This window comes from Oryzias latipes, chromosome 11 (genome assembly GCF_053564925.1).
Source record: "Oryzias latipes strain Hd-rR chromosome 11, Olatipes_Hd-rR_3.1".
Lineage (NCBI taxonomy): Eukaryota > Metazoa > Chordata > Actinopteri > Beloniformes > Adrianichthyidae > Oryzias > Oryzias latipes.
Window position 1 is genome coordinate 28,662,724 of NC_136247.1, and position 15,752 is coordinate 28,678,475.

Genomic DNA, 15,752 nt, shown 5'->3' on the forward strand with positions numbered 1-15,752 from the left:
AACCACAGTTTGAATTCAGTATAACAATTATAGAAGTGGCTGACCGGCTGCTCTAACTTGTGACCGGGATTTAAATGTGCAAAAAGCAGAAGAAAGAAAATCCAAAAATGGTTTCTGAATTTTGTTTCTCCTTTACTGATTTGTGGTTTAAAGAGTAAACTTTAAAAAAAACATTCAACACAGACTCAAAATTGGGAGCACATCCTCTCTGTCTTCTCCACCTTACATTTCAATAAGTCCAGTCCAGATTTACTGTCAATCATCTTCATCCACACTGAGGGTCTCAGTTGTTTGGGAGGAAGTGCTGCCAAGTGTCCAGCAGTAAGAAGACAAGAGAAGAACCATTGATGGATTTACAGAACTGTAGAATTGGAGTCTTCTTTAGTATTTAATGGTTATAATTCAACAATGTTAACTAAACTGAGTTAAGGATGTTTAAATCAGAAAACAGCAGATTTAGAAGACTGAATAAACAGAAATGAATGACTGATTTATTTACTTGTTGATTTTTTTTATTTAGGTATTTTATTTTATTTGAATTAGAGTTTTAGAAGTACATTTTCTACAGAAAACAGTTAATAATACAGTATAGTTAATAGTATAGTATGTGTTCCATACAAATTTACTGGCTCTCAGACACTCACAAGTTGTGTGTGCGTGTGAAGTTGCGGCCCTCCCTCAGCTAGACCCCGCCTTCAGTGGCCCCCAGGTAAATTGAGTTTGAGACCCCTGATCTAGAGTGACTTAAGGTCACACGTGAGGCTGGATTTTCAACGATGCGTCTAAAAAAAAGAAACAGTCTGGCCGTTCTCTGAAAAAAAAAAAAACTGTAGAAAAGAATCAGTTAATAATATTTTTAATAAGTTGCCTTTGAGTTTCCTTTACTCTGTTCACCAGTTTGTAAGTTAATCATTTTTAGGTTGATGCTGATTTTTACAGCAACTAAAAGTAAATAGACCAAATAAAACTGCTGATCTAAATACAATGTGGTCAAAAAGGTAGATGCTACAGACTTTTATATTGTTGCATCTAAGAGGAGCATCAGTTCAACCAGTGAGAAACTGAATCTAGAGCCTGCTGGAGATAAATAAGTCCAGTTGCTACGACTCAACGTCTAGACAATGGATGCTCACACTTTTTTGGCATGTGAGCTACTTTTGAATCGACAATGTCTTGAAGATCTACCTATAAAATATGTATGTATATGTGTGTGTGTGTGTATATATATATATATATATAAATTTCAAAAACGCCCCTCTCACCCTCCGCGGGTGGTTTTTCCCCCAAGCTGGGGTCCTCTACCAGAGGCCTGGGAGCTTTAGGGTCCTGCAGTATCTTAGCTGTTCCTGTTCTTTTCTGGACTGAGAGGTCTGAGGTCTTTCCAGGTATCTGTTGTAGCCACTCCTCCAGCTTGGGGGTTACTGCCCCGAGTGCTCCAATTACCACAGGCACCACTGTCACCTTCACTTTCCATGCTTTCTCCAGTTCTTCTCTGAGTCTCTGCTATTTCTCCAGTTTCTCATGTTCCTTCTTCCTGATGTTCCCATGGGTTGGCACTGCCACATCCACCACAACGGCTTTCCTCAGTTCTTTATCCACCACTACAATGTCTGGTTGGTTCGCCATTACCATCCTATCAGTCTGGATCTGGAAGTCCCACAGGATCTTTGCCCTCTCATTCTCTACCACCTTCGGAGGTCTTTCCCATTTTGAAAACATGTCAACACATGGATGGGGTTTCCAGTCCATATTCTGCACACATGTTCCTGTATATTATTCCAACCACTTGATTGTGGCGCTCCATGTATGCTTTACCTGCCAGCATCTTACATCCTGCAGTTATGTGCTGGATTGTTTCAGGCGCCTCTTTGCACAGCCTACACCTTGGGTCTTGTCTGGTGTGGTAGATCTACACCTTGGTTCTTGTCTGGTGTGGTAGATCTACACCTTGGGTCTTGTCTGGTGTGGTAGATCTGAGCCTCTATGGCTCTGGTGCTCAGGGCTTGTTCCTGAGCTGCCAGGATGAGTGCTTCAGTGCTGTCCTGTAGGCCAGCCCTTTGTAGCCATTGGTAGGACTTCTTGATATCAGCCACTTCAGTTGTGGTCCGGTGGTACATCCCATGCAGGGGTCTGTCCTCCCATGAGGATCTGTCCTCCAGCACTGTATCCTCTGCTCTCCATTGCCTGAGACATTCACTGAGCACACTGTCAGTTGGGGCCTTGAGCTTGATGTACTCATGCATCTTGGATGTTTCATCCTGGATAGTGGCTTCTACGCTCACAAGTCCTCGGCCTCCTTCCTTGCGGCTAGCATACAGTCTCAGGGTGCTGGATTTGGGATGGAACCCTCCATGCATGGTGTGGAGCTTTTGTGTTTTAACATCTGTGGTCTGTATCTCTTCCTTCGGCCATCTTATTTTTCCTGCAGAGTATCTGATAACTTTCAGTGCGTAGCTGTTTATTGTCCGGGTCTTATTTCTGCCATTGAGCTGGCTTCTCAGGACTTGCCTTACTCGTTGGAGGTATTTAGCTGTTACAGCTTTCCTTGTTTCCTGCTCCAGGTTGCCATTTGCCTGCGGAATTCCAAGGTACTTGTAACTGTCCTCGATGTCTGCTATTGTTCCTTCTGGGAGTAGCCCTGTGTGGACTACCTTGCCTATCTTTGTCACCATCCGGCTGCATTTCTCGAGCCCGAATGACATCCCAATGTCTGTACTGTAGATCCTGGTGGTGTGGATCAGGGAGTCAATGTCACGCTCGCTCTTAGCATATAGCTTGATGTCATCCATGTAGAGGAGGTGACTGATGTTGGCCCCATTTCTGAGTCGGTATCCATAACCAGTCTTTTGATGGACACTTGTGCAAGTGGCTTCACATTGGCTTCAAGGGTGGTTTTCCACAGCTTCATTGAGTTTCCTATGAAGGCTCTTAGAGTCCTGTTGATGTTGTACAGCTCCAAGCATTCAGTGATCCATGTGTGTGGCATTGAGTCATAGGCCTTCTTGTAATCAATCCAGGCTGTGCACAGGTTGGTGTGTCGTGACTTGCAGTCTTGAGCGACTGTTCTGTTGACCAGGAGTTGGTGTTTGGCTCCTCTGGAGTCTCTACCAATGCCCTTCTGTGTGTTACTCATGAATTGATCCATGTGCCTATTTATCTTGGTTGCAATGATGCCTACCATGAGCTTCCATGTTGTGGAGAGACAGGTTATTGGCCGGTAGTTGGATGGGACTGCACCCTTTGAGGGATCCTTCTGGATCAGGATCGTTCGCCCTTCTGTTAGCCATTCGGGGTGAGCCCATCTCTTAACAGCTGGTTCATTTGTGCTGCCAGGCGCTCGTGGAGTGCGGTAAGCTTCTTTAGCCAGTAGGCATGTATCATTTCAGGGACAGGTGTTGTCCAGTTCTTCATACCTGAGACTCTTTCTTGGATGTCTGCTACTGTGATGGTTACTGGATTCTGTTCAGGGAGGTTGCTATGTTCTTTTCTCAGAGAGACCAGCCACTGAGCATTGCTGTTTTGTGCTGTCTCTTTCTCCCATATACTTTTCAGTTTCTAGCCTTGGTGGGTCTGCTCGGCTGTTTTGACCCTGCCACTGAGCGTACACTTTTGCAGGTTGAGTTGCGAAGAGCCTGTTTATTCGTCTGGCTTCATTGTCTCTTGTGTACCTCTTTAGGCGGCTGCTCAAGGCTGGGAGCCTTTGTTTGGCAGTTTCCAGTGCTTCAGGTATGGGCATCTGGCTGTATCTCTTAGGTACTTGCTTTCTCATTGTACCTCTTTGAGCCTCTTTCAGCTTATTCACATCCTTCCGAGTTGCCTTGATTTTGGCCTCTAACCGTTGCTTCCATGGTGGGTACTGTTTTCTTCCATGGTTGCTCTTATAGCCAAGCATCTCAAGGATCACTGCTGCTGAAGTGTAAACCAGTTCATTGGTTTCTGTAATGTTTGTGGTAGGAATTGCCCTCAATGCTTCATTCACAGTTTCCAGTAGACTTTCAGGTACGTCACTTAACCGTTGTAGTTGGTGTCGGGGTAGCCTAGTGTTCATTGTAGACATGATCTTGTCTTTCAGGTCAGTTGCTGCCTCGCTCAGTGTAATTGTGGTTGTTGGGGCAGTGTACCCAATCTCAGGGTGGAAGTGTGGCATATCTCCTCTCTGACCTGTTGTTCTGGCTCTCCCGTGGCATTGTATTGTATCGCTTCAATCTCAAGTTGTGATAGGAGTTGCCGTTTCTGGATGTTAGAGCATTGGGCTACCAGTTGTTTGGCAGTTAGCCTTGATTGTGGGTTTCGAAGCATCCATTCATTCCACATTCTCTGCATGTAACCCCTCTGGGTGGGATTACTTGAGTAGTAGCATTCTAACAGAACCTTGTTCTCACATTTAGTCCATTTCCGTCTTGTTCCAGTAGCCCACTTTCCATCAGGGTGCTCTGGTTCCTCAACACCTGACGCAGACCTTGTTTGGCCGGGCGACGTCTGAGCCGGCATGACATGTGATTCATTGTCTCTCATGTTGTGAGGTAGGCATTAACGTTAAGGGTCTTACCCTACTGAAAATGCTCTCACATACACTACTGAAAATGCTCTCACATACACTATCGAAAACGCTCTCACATACACATGTGAAAATGCTCTCACATACACATGTGAAAATCCTCTCACATACACTACTGAAATTTTCGACAGAAACGGAAGGCATTTCAGTAGAAACGGAAGTTGGCTGATTATCGCGAGATAATCATTCGTCTGAATCATTCGAAAATGGCAGCCGGTTGCACAAGGAAAACCACCGAAACGTGTAAGTATATTAAAAAAATATCCAGTATCTGTTGTAAAATATTTCAATTTCAATTTCAATTTTATTTGTATAGCCCAAAATCACAACAACAGTCGTCTCGATGGGCTTCAAAGTAAAACATGAAATCAAAAGGATCACGAATACAAAGAGTTCAATAGAAAAATACTAAAATGAACTAACAAACTGACTAAGCTATACTGGCATCCCTGCCCTTAGACCCCCCTTCGCGGTAAGGAAAAACTCCCAAAAAAACCGGATTCCGGAAAAAACGAAGAAACCTCAGGGGTGCCCACATGAAGGAGGGATCCTCCCCCAGGACAGACAGGCGATTTACCAGAACTCTTAGAGAAGAATTAACTTATCTAAATCTACAACTACATATATAAAAGTCCAGCAGACGAGCTTCATCCAGCCGTGGCTGTGGGGACAGTCAAAGGCGCGAGTCGAGCCGGAGACAGGAACCACAGCCAGGTGTAGGAGCAGGAGCAGAGACGAGGTACTCGGTCAGGTACAGAGCAGAGACGAGCCAGAGATGAGCCAGAGGCAGGATCCACAGCCAGGTGTAGGAGCAGGAGCAAAGGCGAGGTAAACGGTCAGGAACTGGAGCACGGATGAGCCAACTGGAGTCTGGAAGCACTCCCACTCCCCAGGAGGGGAGAGGAAAAGAGGGACAATACATGAATCGCACTGCACCAAACAGAGGCATGGAGAACTAAATGATAAATTATGATCAAGAATAGAGGAGAGGAAGGGTAGAAGTAAAAAAGGAAAGAGGACAGAACCCCAGTGCACCATAGTTACCCCAGCTTCAACTTCTAGCAGCCTTTTAAAAGAAATAGTTATTATTAAGTTTAATTTAAACAAACTAACATTAAGTTAAATAATCTCTGAATACTAACTAGTCTGACAATAAGCCTGTCCAAAGAGGAATGTTTTCAGTCTAGCTTTGAATGTAGAAACTGAGTCGGCCTCTCTTACATGAGCTGGGAGTTTATTCCATAAGACAGGGGCTTGGTGGCTAAACGCTCTACCTCCAACCGTACTTTTACTAATTCTAGGAACCACAAGCAGTCCTGCATTTTGCGAGTGAAGTGTTCTGATTGGTTGGTAAGGGACTATGAGGTCCTTAATATAGGACGGGGCCATTCCATGTAAGGCCTTATAGGTTAAGAGGAGGATCTTGAACTTGATTCTAGAATCAACTGGGAGCCAATGGAGCGAAACTAACACAGGAGTGATGTGATCTCTTCTGCTGGTTCCAGCTAACAATCTAGCAGCTGCGTTCTGAACAAGCTGGAGACTTCTTAAGGAACTCTTAGGACACGCTGCTAACAAGGAGTTACAGTAATCCAGCCTCGACGTAACAAATGCATGGATGAGTTTTTCAGCATCACTCTTAGAAAGTATATTTCTGATCTTAACAATATTCCGCAGGTGAAAAAAGGCAGTTCTACACGCCTGAGATATGTGAGCCTTAAATGATAAATCCTGGTCAAGTAAAACCCCAAGGTTTCTAACTGTGGAATTGGGGGCTATACTTATACCATCCAGGGAGACTATCTGAGCAGACAGAGCATCTCTGAGGTTTTTAGGACCAAGTATAATGACCTCAGTTTTTTCTGGGTTCAAGAGGAGGTAATTAATTGTCATCCAGGTCTTGATGTCACTGATGCAGGCGTTCAGTTTCTCTATCTGGTCATTCTGGTCAGGCTTCATGGATAAATACAACTGCGTATCGTCGGCATAACAATGAAAATTAATGCTGTGGTTCCTGATTATGTTTCCTAGGGGTAGCATATAAAGCGTAAACAGGATCGGTCCCAAGACTGAGCCCTGTGGGACTCCATAGTTGACTCGAGTGCACTGAGAGGAATGGCCATTTACATTAACGAACTGATACCTATCAGACAGATAGGATTTAAACCACTGGAGAGCAGATCCTCTGATCCCTATGTCCTGCTCTAATCTATGGAGTAAAATACCGTGGTCGATAGTGTCAAAGGCAGCACTGAGGTCCAACAGGACCAGAATAGAAAGTAGTCCCTTTTCTGAGGCCAATAGCAGGTCATTAGAGACTCTAACTAGTGCAGTTTCCGTACTGTGGTGAGGTCTAAACCTCGACTGAAAGTCTTCAAAGTGGCTGTTGTCCTGTAGGTGGCAGTAAAGCTGCTTAACTACAACTCTTTCTAGGATTTTAGAAATAAAGGGCAGGTTTGATATCGGTCTATAGTTGGCCAAGATGCTAGGATCCAAACTGGGCTTTTTCAGAAGAGGTTTAACAACTGCATATTTAAAAGACTGTGGCACGTAACCCGTTTCCAGAGAGGCATTTATCATTGTTAATATGGGATCATTAATTAGGGGAAAAGTTTCTTTAAAAAGTCTAGTGGGAATTGGGTCTAACAGACACGTTGAGGATTTGGAGGACGTAATAATTGATGTTATTTCCGCTTGATCCACAGCAGTGAAGCAGTCTAATGTTACAGAGGTTTCTATGGATGCCTCCATTTCTACCGCTTCAGCCTGTTCTGGGCTGATAGTAGGAATAACTTGATTTAACTTATGTCTAATATTTGAGATTTTACTGTCGAAAAATGTAAGAAAATCATCAGAGCTGAGAGAAACAGGAACATGTGGTTCTACTGAGCTCTGACTGCGAGTTAATTTAGCAATAGTGCTAAAAAGAAATCTTGGATTGTTTCCATTCTCTGATATTAAGGTTGAATAGTACTGGCTTCTAGCTCTACGCAGAGCTTTTTTATCATTTAATAGGCTATGTTTCCAGATATCCAGAGACTGCTCTGAACCGGAGCGGCGCCATTCTCTTTCCAACTTACGGGTTTCTTGTTTAAGAGAACGAGTTTCAGCGTTAAACCACGGTGCTACTCGGTTTTGTCTGACGAACTTAGGTTTCAAGGGGGCAACAACATCGAGTGTACTCCTGAGGGCTTGTAAGGCATCATTAACAAAGTGGTCATTTATACTAGGACTGATGCTATGGGAGCTGGACTCAGAGTATTTTCTCAGAATATCACTAAGTACTGGCTGAACTGTGTGTTTAAACTCAGACACAGAACGGTCAGTTAAGGTTCTTCTAAGCTGTTTCTTATTCACTGGGGCAGAAGGATGTTCTAATCTAAACTGGAAGGTAATCATAAAGTGATCAGAAATGATGGGGTTAAGAGGAAGGACACTCAGCTGGTTGATCTCTATCCCATGGGTTAGAACAAGGTCCAGGGTGTGCTTATGACAGTGAGTGGGTTCATTCACACTTTGGGTGAAACCAACATCATCTAATAAAGCTGCAAAAGCCTTTCCTAGACAGTCACTGGGGTCATCAACATGAATATTAAAATCCCCTAATATTATAATTTGATCAGAATCTAAGACAATAGTCAATAGGAAGTCGGAAAACTCAGTTAAAAATTCTGAATATGGGCCGGGGGGGCGATAAATAATTATGAGTAAAACAGGTTTTCGAGTTTTCCTGTTAGGGTGACTTAAAGACAATATGATGTTTTCAAATGAATTATAAGCATTTTTAACTTTAGGGCTGAGAAGTAAGCTAGACTGTGATATTACTGCCAAACCACCTCCTTTCCCTGAAATCCTGGATTTCTGATAGTTAGCATAAGTGGGGGGGGTTGCTTCATTCAATCTAACATAGTCATCCTGATGGAGCCAAGTTTCTGTTAAGGCTAAAAGACTAAGATTGTTATCAGTAATTAACTCATTGACTAAGAGGGACTTGGAGGAAATGGATCGAATGTTTAATAAACCGCATTTAATGACATCATAATTCTGCTTGTGAGAACTGCTGTCTGTCACTTTAAGGTTTCTATGACGCGCTCCTTTCATTTGTCTTTCAGCACATAAGCTAAAGCTAGGACCTGCTTGACTTTCCCTGCATGGGTTTTGCACCGGCACTAACCCTAAGGGAGGCTCAGAGGAGCGTTTTACACTGCTGCTCTGCGCCCGGGTCTCGTCTCTGGATTGTCAGGTTAACAGACTAAGGCTAGCAGAAATGTTTCTAGAAAGAAGAGCGGCACCGTCCCGGGTGGGATGGACGCCGTCTCTCCGCATGAGACCGGGCTTCCCCCAAAACGCGCTCCAGTTATCCACAAAACCAACGCCGTTTTCTGGGCACCATCTAGAAAGCCAGCGGTTAAATGATGAAAAGCGGCTGTACATTTCATCACTGACTAAGTTCGGCAGGGGACCAGAGAAAATTACAGTGTCGGACATCGTCTTAGCCAGTTTACACACCGAAGCTACGTTTAACTTAACCACCTCTGACTGTCTCCGTCGGGCATCATTACCGCCTGCGTGAATCACGACTCGACGGAACCTGGACTTACTCTGAGCTAACATCCTAAGGTTCCCCTCGATGTCACCAACTCTGGCCCCCGGATAACACCTGACTGTAGCCGCTGGGAGCTCCAGGTTTCTAACTTCAGAAGAGCCTATAACCAGAGTTGAGTGTTCAGCGGGTGTGTCGCTGAGGGGGGAGAACCTATTACTAACGTGGAGTCTCGGGTGCTCTAAGTTTTTGCGTTTAGCACTATGTTTCCTCCCAACCGGTACAAACCCCTGACTGTCTCCCGGCTGTTGGGAGGGCGCTGGGGTGCTAACTAAGTTAGCCCTGGTAGCGCGGCCCGCGCTACGAGTAACGACCTGGCTAGCCGGCTTAGCTTCCACTGTGCGGAGCCGCGCTTCTAACTGCTCCAGCCTGGCCTCCAAGTCTAACACAAGACTACACTTAACACACCTACCCCTATCTTCACTAAAGGAGGCAGGGTCATCACTAAACATATGGCACATGGGGCAGGAGAGAGGAGGAGAGGCGGAAGGAGTGGTGGTGGCCATACTAGGTTCTAAGCTAAGGCTAGCGGTGTTTAAGTAAAGAGAAGTGGTTTATTTAGCAAAATGAGAAAAGTGAACAGCAAGCGGTTTAACAGTGGTGGATTCGCTAATAAAAGGTACTAGATGTGAATATTAACCCAGATAACCCTTAGAGTAAGCAATAGTAGTAAGGCTAATGCCAAACAAGAGGACAGCAGTCACACAACTAGCACTGGGAATAGCTCACCCGGAAATGACGTCACATATATATATAAATATATTTGTAAATACTTAAGATGATGTGTTTAATATGTTATATTCCTCAATCAACAACCTAGATTGTTTTGAAGCTCATCAATTTCAGTAATGCTAAAGCTCCTCATCCCCCCTCCTCATCCTTCACCCAAAGTCCCTCCAACACGGCCTTCATCCAAACCCCCTCCAACACGCCCCCTCCGTCGTTCACCCAAATCCCGTCCAGCTCCCACTCCTCCCGGTCCATCACCCAAACTACCCTCAACTCGACCTCTCCTGCGCGCCTCTAGACGTGCTATTCCCCGGAGCTAGGATGAAACGGGCCCCCAGTGTCCTAGGAAAGGTTATGTCAAACTGGGGCCCTGTGATGAACAGCTTCCTTCTGGTGCTATACCTGTAGTTGCACCACGTAGAATGCAAAAAAGGGCAGTTAGACTGTCCAATCAAAGAAATCTAGTTCACATCCCTTGCAAGAAGGTTTTGACCAGTCCCAAGGAAACTAATCTCAAACTTGCTGCACTCAATGTCAGATCTTTATGCAACAAATCATTTTTAATCAATAATCTTATCTCTTCTTTTAATCTTGATTTTATGTTTTTAACTGAAACATGGCTTGACAAAAACACAGGAAACATAGTTCTAGTCGAATCAACTCCCCCCAACTACAAACATGAATCGGAAATACGAGAAAATAAAAAGGGTGGAGGCGTTTCTGCACTGTTTAGAGATAATATTGCAACCCGCAGACTATCATTTGGTGTGTTTTCATCATTTGAGTATGTGTCCTTTAAGATTGAGTTAAAACAAACTCCTCCCTTACTCTGCATAGTTATGTACAAACCTCCTCAGCACAGCCAAAGTTTTATTGATGATTTCACTGAAATGCTCTCAGTTGTGTGCACAGACTTTGATGGTCTAGTCATTACAGGTGATTTTAATGTTCATGTTGACAATGTCAATGACAGAAATGCAAAAGAGCTCAATGCTGTCCTTGAAACCTTTGGTCTAATTCAGCATGTGAGTTGCCCCACCCACAGCAGAGGGCACACTCTGGACCTGCTCATCACAAGGGGGGTTACTATTTACAATGTCAGTGTGGTTGATGTCGCCCTCTCTGATCATTTCTGTGTATTCTTTGACCTGTCTGTTGCTCCCAAACCACCGCCTGGCCCTGCAGTTGTCCAAAGGAGACAAATAAATGAGAGCACTAGGGCACAGTTTGTAGAAATGATAAACCCTGAAAACGTCTCTGGTGCCAATGTTAATGAAATGCTGAATTCTGTTACTTCTAGCATCTTGAATGTTCTGGATGCCATTGCCCCTATGAAAGTTCAATTGAGAAAACATAGACAGAAAGCTCCCTGGAGGAATGATGATCTAGTCAGGGCACAGAAACAACAGTGCCGCAGAGCTGAACGACAGTGGCGCAAGTCAAAACTCGAGGTTCATTATGGAATATATAAGGCGGAGTTGTACGCTTATAACCAGATCTTATGCAGAACAAGGGAAAGGTACTTCTCTGAAATAATTGGAAGTTGCAGCAGCAACTCTCGTATCCTGTTCACAACAGTTAACAGATTAACTAACCCTCCAACCCAGCTACCAATAGAATTGGCTTGTACACCTAAATGTAATGAGTTTGCTGTATTTTTCAATGACAAGGTTCAGGGCATTAAAAAAGCCATCAACTCCACAACACATATAACTATCGAACGGCCACCTACTCACTCTAAGCTGACTCACTTTGTACCTGTCACTGACCAAACTGTCCAAGAGACCATCACCCGTCTGAGCTCGTCTACATGCTGCCTTGATGTGTTACCCACTATATTTCTAAAGTCTGTCTTGAACAGCGTGTTGCCATCAATTACTCAAATAGTTAACATGTCTCTTCAATCTGGAATATTTCCAGAGGCCTTAAAAACTGCAGTCATTAAACCCCTCCTGAAAAAGAGCGGTCTTGATCCCACTGTACTGAATAATTACAGACCTATCTCTAATCTGCCATTTTTAGGAAAAGTCCTTGAAAAAGTTGTCTACCAACAGCTCACTGACTTTCTCTTATTAAACAATTCGTTTGATGTTTTCCAGTCAGGTTTTAGACCCCATCATAGCACAGAAACTGCTCTTATCAAGGTAACCAATGACATCCGCCTGAACACTGATGATGGAAAAGTCTCTGTCTTAATCCTGCTAGACCTGAGCGCTGCCTTTGATACTGTTGATCATGGGATCCTTTTGCACAGACTCCAAGACTGGGTTGGCATCTCTGGATCTGCCCTAAGTTGGCTCAAGTCTTATCTAGAAGACAGGAAATATTTTGTTGAAATTGGGAGTTGTGTCTCAGACTACATGGGCTTGAATTGTGGTGTGCCCCAGGGATCGATCCTGGGACCCCTTCTGTTCAACCTCTACATGCTGCCACTAGGGCAGTTAATACGCAGTAATAACATATCTTATCACAACTATGCAGATGATACTCAGATCTATGTGTCACTGACAACAGGTGAATATGGGCCGGTGGATTCTCTCAACCACTGCCTCCAACAGATCAGCGCGTGGATGCAGAACAACTTTCTCCAGCTAAACTCAGACAAGACCGAAGTTATTGTTTTTGGCCCACAGAAACAAAGAGAAATTGTCAGCAGCTACCTTCATTCTCTGTCTCTTAAACCCTCAAATCAAGTCAGAAATCTAGGGGTAATCATGGACTCTGACCTGAACTTTAACAGCCATATCAAGTCAGTAACATCAGCAGCATTTTACCACCTGAAAAACATTGCCAAAATCAAAAACATAATCTCAAAGCGAGACCTGGAGATACTTATCCATGCATTTGTCTCCAGTAGGTTAGACTACTGTAACGGCCTGCTCACCGGCCTGTCCAAACGAGCTGTAAAACAGCTTCAGTACATCCAGAATGCTGCTGCTCGAGTCCTGACCAAAACCAGGAAGTATGATCACATTAGTCCTGTGCTCAGGTCTTTGCACTGGCTCCCTGTACCTCAAAGAATAGACTTCAAAGCAGCTCTGCTTGTGTACAAGTCTCTCCATGGCCACGCACCAAAGTACATCTCTGACATGTTAGTGCCATATAAACCATCTCGTACTCTGAGGACCTCAGGGACCGGCCTCCTGTTGATTCCCAGAGTCAGAACTAAACAAGGGGAATCAGCGTTTCAATATTCTGCAGCTAAAATCTGGAACAGCCTCCCTGAAGTCGTAAGACAGGCCTCTTCTGTGTTCATGTTCAAATCTAGACTTAAAACATTTCCGTTTAGCCGTGTATATGACTGAAAAGTCCTATCTGTACCTTTCTTTCCTTCCTTTCTTTTTAAATCTTTTTTTTTTTTTCCTTTTCTTTTAAAGTAAATTTTATGTTGATTATTTCTATGATGTATTGTGATTTTAATGCATTTTTCTGTTTTGTGAAGCACCTTGAATTACTTTGTGTACGAATTGTGCTATACAAATAAACTTGCCTTGCCTTGCCTTGCCTAAAGCTAACGCTAACGCGAATTAGCGCCGAAGGCTAAAAACAAACGCTAGATATTACATCAAAAAGCAGTGACTTCTAACCGTAGTCACAAGTTATTAACACATGTTTTAAATGTGTTCATATATGTAGGGACAGACAAGGATGAGGAAAATCCGATCCATTTGCGGATGGAGAAAGATAGCCTGTTTGTTTTCAAGCTAGCTCGTGCCAGATGGGTAGAGACACATGATCAGATTTGACTTCATTTTAATAAACGGTTAATCGTTGTCGTACTGGGTTAAAGGTTTATGTTAAAGACCCAGAAGAGAGGGGAGGAAAGGGCTAGAAGGGAGGAACAGCGACAGGAGAGTTTGTTAAGTTTACTTGAGTTGAAATTATTGTTTAAAATGTAATGCAGCCATTGTTTTTCCAATTTGTTTAATAAATGTATGAACAAAAATGAATAATTTACATGTATTATTTAAATCTGAGCTATTTTTAACAATCTCAAAAGGATTTTCATATAAATATCAGATGTACATATTTAGAATTTCGTTTTATATGTTAATATTTATTTTTATACATGTTAACAATAATCCTGGTCTTTTAGAGTCATGTGTGTCACAGTTGGAGCTGAAAGGAAAGCAAAGATTTGTCCTTGCAGACAGACGTGACTCTGCTCGTCCTGCATGTTCCTGGTGTTGTCCTGCTGTGGCTCAACATCTCTGGCTAAGCAGTCGCCTTTGCTGATGCACAGAATGTGCAGAATTGAACTGCAGGCAATGATTTTCATTGCAAAGGTTGGTTTTACTTCCAGTGCCCCCAGAAATATTGCTCTCCTCCTCATCTTTATCATGCCAAATGCTCTCTTCACAACAGAGCGTGTTCTGGAGTGGTTCTGGTTGTAACTGCCTCAATGGCATTCCTCATGGGTTCCCTGTAGGGTGTCAGCAGCATGATGGAATGTGCAATGCAGGGATACCCACCATCACCCAAAAGGATCCTTCAGGTGGGTTTGTTTGATTTACATAAATTGGGCTTTTACGTAGAACCCGTGAATCATGGATTGATCCTGGATTCCCAACAAAAATATCTATAAATTTGGCATTAGAGTCACATACAGCATGCATTTTAATGGAATAAAAAAGCTTCCTGTTAAAATAACAAGCTGCATTTTCTTTTAGGGCCTTTATTCTTATGTGGCAGCCATCAATGCTCCTTGTGACCCTTTGGAAGGAGAAAGACCAAGCGAGCTGCTAAAATCCAGAGGCGACTTATGGTAGTTCATTCCCACTGGGAAGCTGGGTGACCCTGCTGATCAGCTGGAGGATGCGGTCTGCCGTCCTGTGGACAACATCGCTCACGGTGGACCGTGTCATGTCAAAGACTCTGGCTACCACACTGTAAGATGTGCCACACGCCAGCCAGAAAAGAAACACCAGGACGTCAGTCTCCTGTGACCCCCCAGAGTGTGAGGAACCCGAAGCTGATGCTTCAGGACCATCGACCCAGATGCTCGATGGTCCTGCGGGTCAACCGAAAATCCAGTCTTGTGTCGGACTGACTGTCAGCGTAAAGGGCCAGGACAGACACCTTTGTGTTGGTAAAGCAGTAGAGACGTGGAAGACCCTGGAAAATGCAACATTAATTATTTCATTGAGGAAATTAAATCACATTTTTTTAATGTTTCTATTTATTTTGATGTCTTACATTTTAGATTATGAAGTATTTATTAATTCTGGAAAATCTCGTGATTTTTATTTGGCTGGGTTTTTGGATTTTCATTTAAACTTTTAAAAATGAAAGTTTTTCTTTTGTTTTTGTTTAAAACAAGTGATATGGTTTGACTCTGAATAAAAAATTCTAAACTTTGAACTCACAAGTGTTTCATGTAATTGGACTACACAACTCACTTGAAAAAGAATGTTAAACTCTTACCCAGCAGACTGTGTAACCTTGAGCATGATTAGTAACAAAGTTTAAGTTAAAGTTTAAGTTTAACTAAAAAAAAAGCTTTAAGTTTAACTCACAAGTTATTCTGTCTGGTCAGGGCATCCAGAGGAAATCTTCTGAGATGTCTGCTTGTCCTTGCTTTCCTGTGATGCTGCATATCTGCTCGTTTTCAGTTTGATCTCACGAAAAACGGTTGAATTATTGCCATGAACACGGGCAGATTCATATTCAAAGCCATTTTTAGTAAGGTGTAAGAAAACTACAGAAAAAAATGCCTCCTTGCAAGAGCCCGTTAATCGTTCAGCGGCACAAAAACAAAATAAATATTGGCATGAAAAAATAACTTGGGGGTTTATTTATGAACAAATACATTAAATCAACACCAAAGGGTTTGTAATTTAATTATTTATAAATCAGTCACGT

The 15,752-nt window shown here is 43.2% G+C and overlaps 1 protein-coding gene and 1 long non-coding RNA gene across 7 annotated transcripts in view; one reads left to right on the forward strand and one right to left on the reverse strand.

Moving 5' to 3' along the window:
- LOC105354996 (CD209 antigen-like protein A) overlaps positions 1–15,752 on the reverse strand; it is a 45,071-nt gene that overhangs the window by 26,905 nt on the left and 2,414 nt on the right. The gene's annotated exons all lie outside the window — the stretch shown is intronic.
- LOC144995437 (uncharacterized) lies at positions 8,266–15,462 on the forward strand. The gene is made up of 3 exons (XR_013658973.1): positions 8,266–14,176; positions 14,256–14,385; positions 14,561–15,462. It is a non-coding gene; the product is annotated as an uncharacterized LOC144995437 (long non-coding RNA).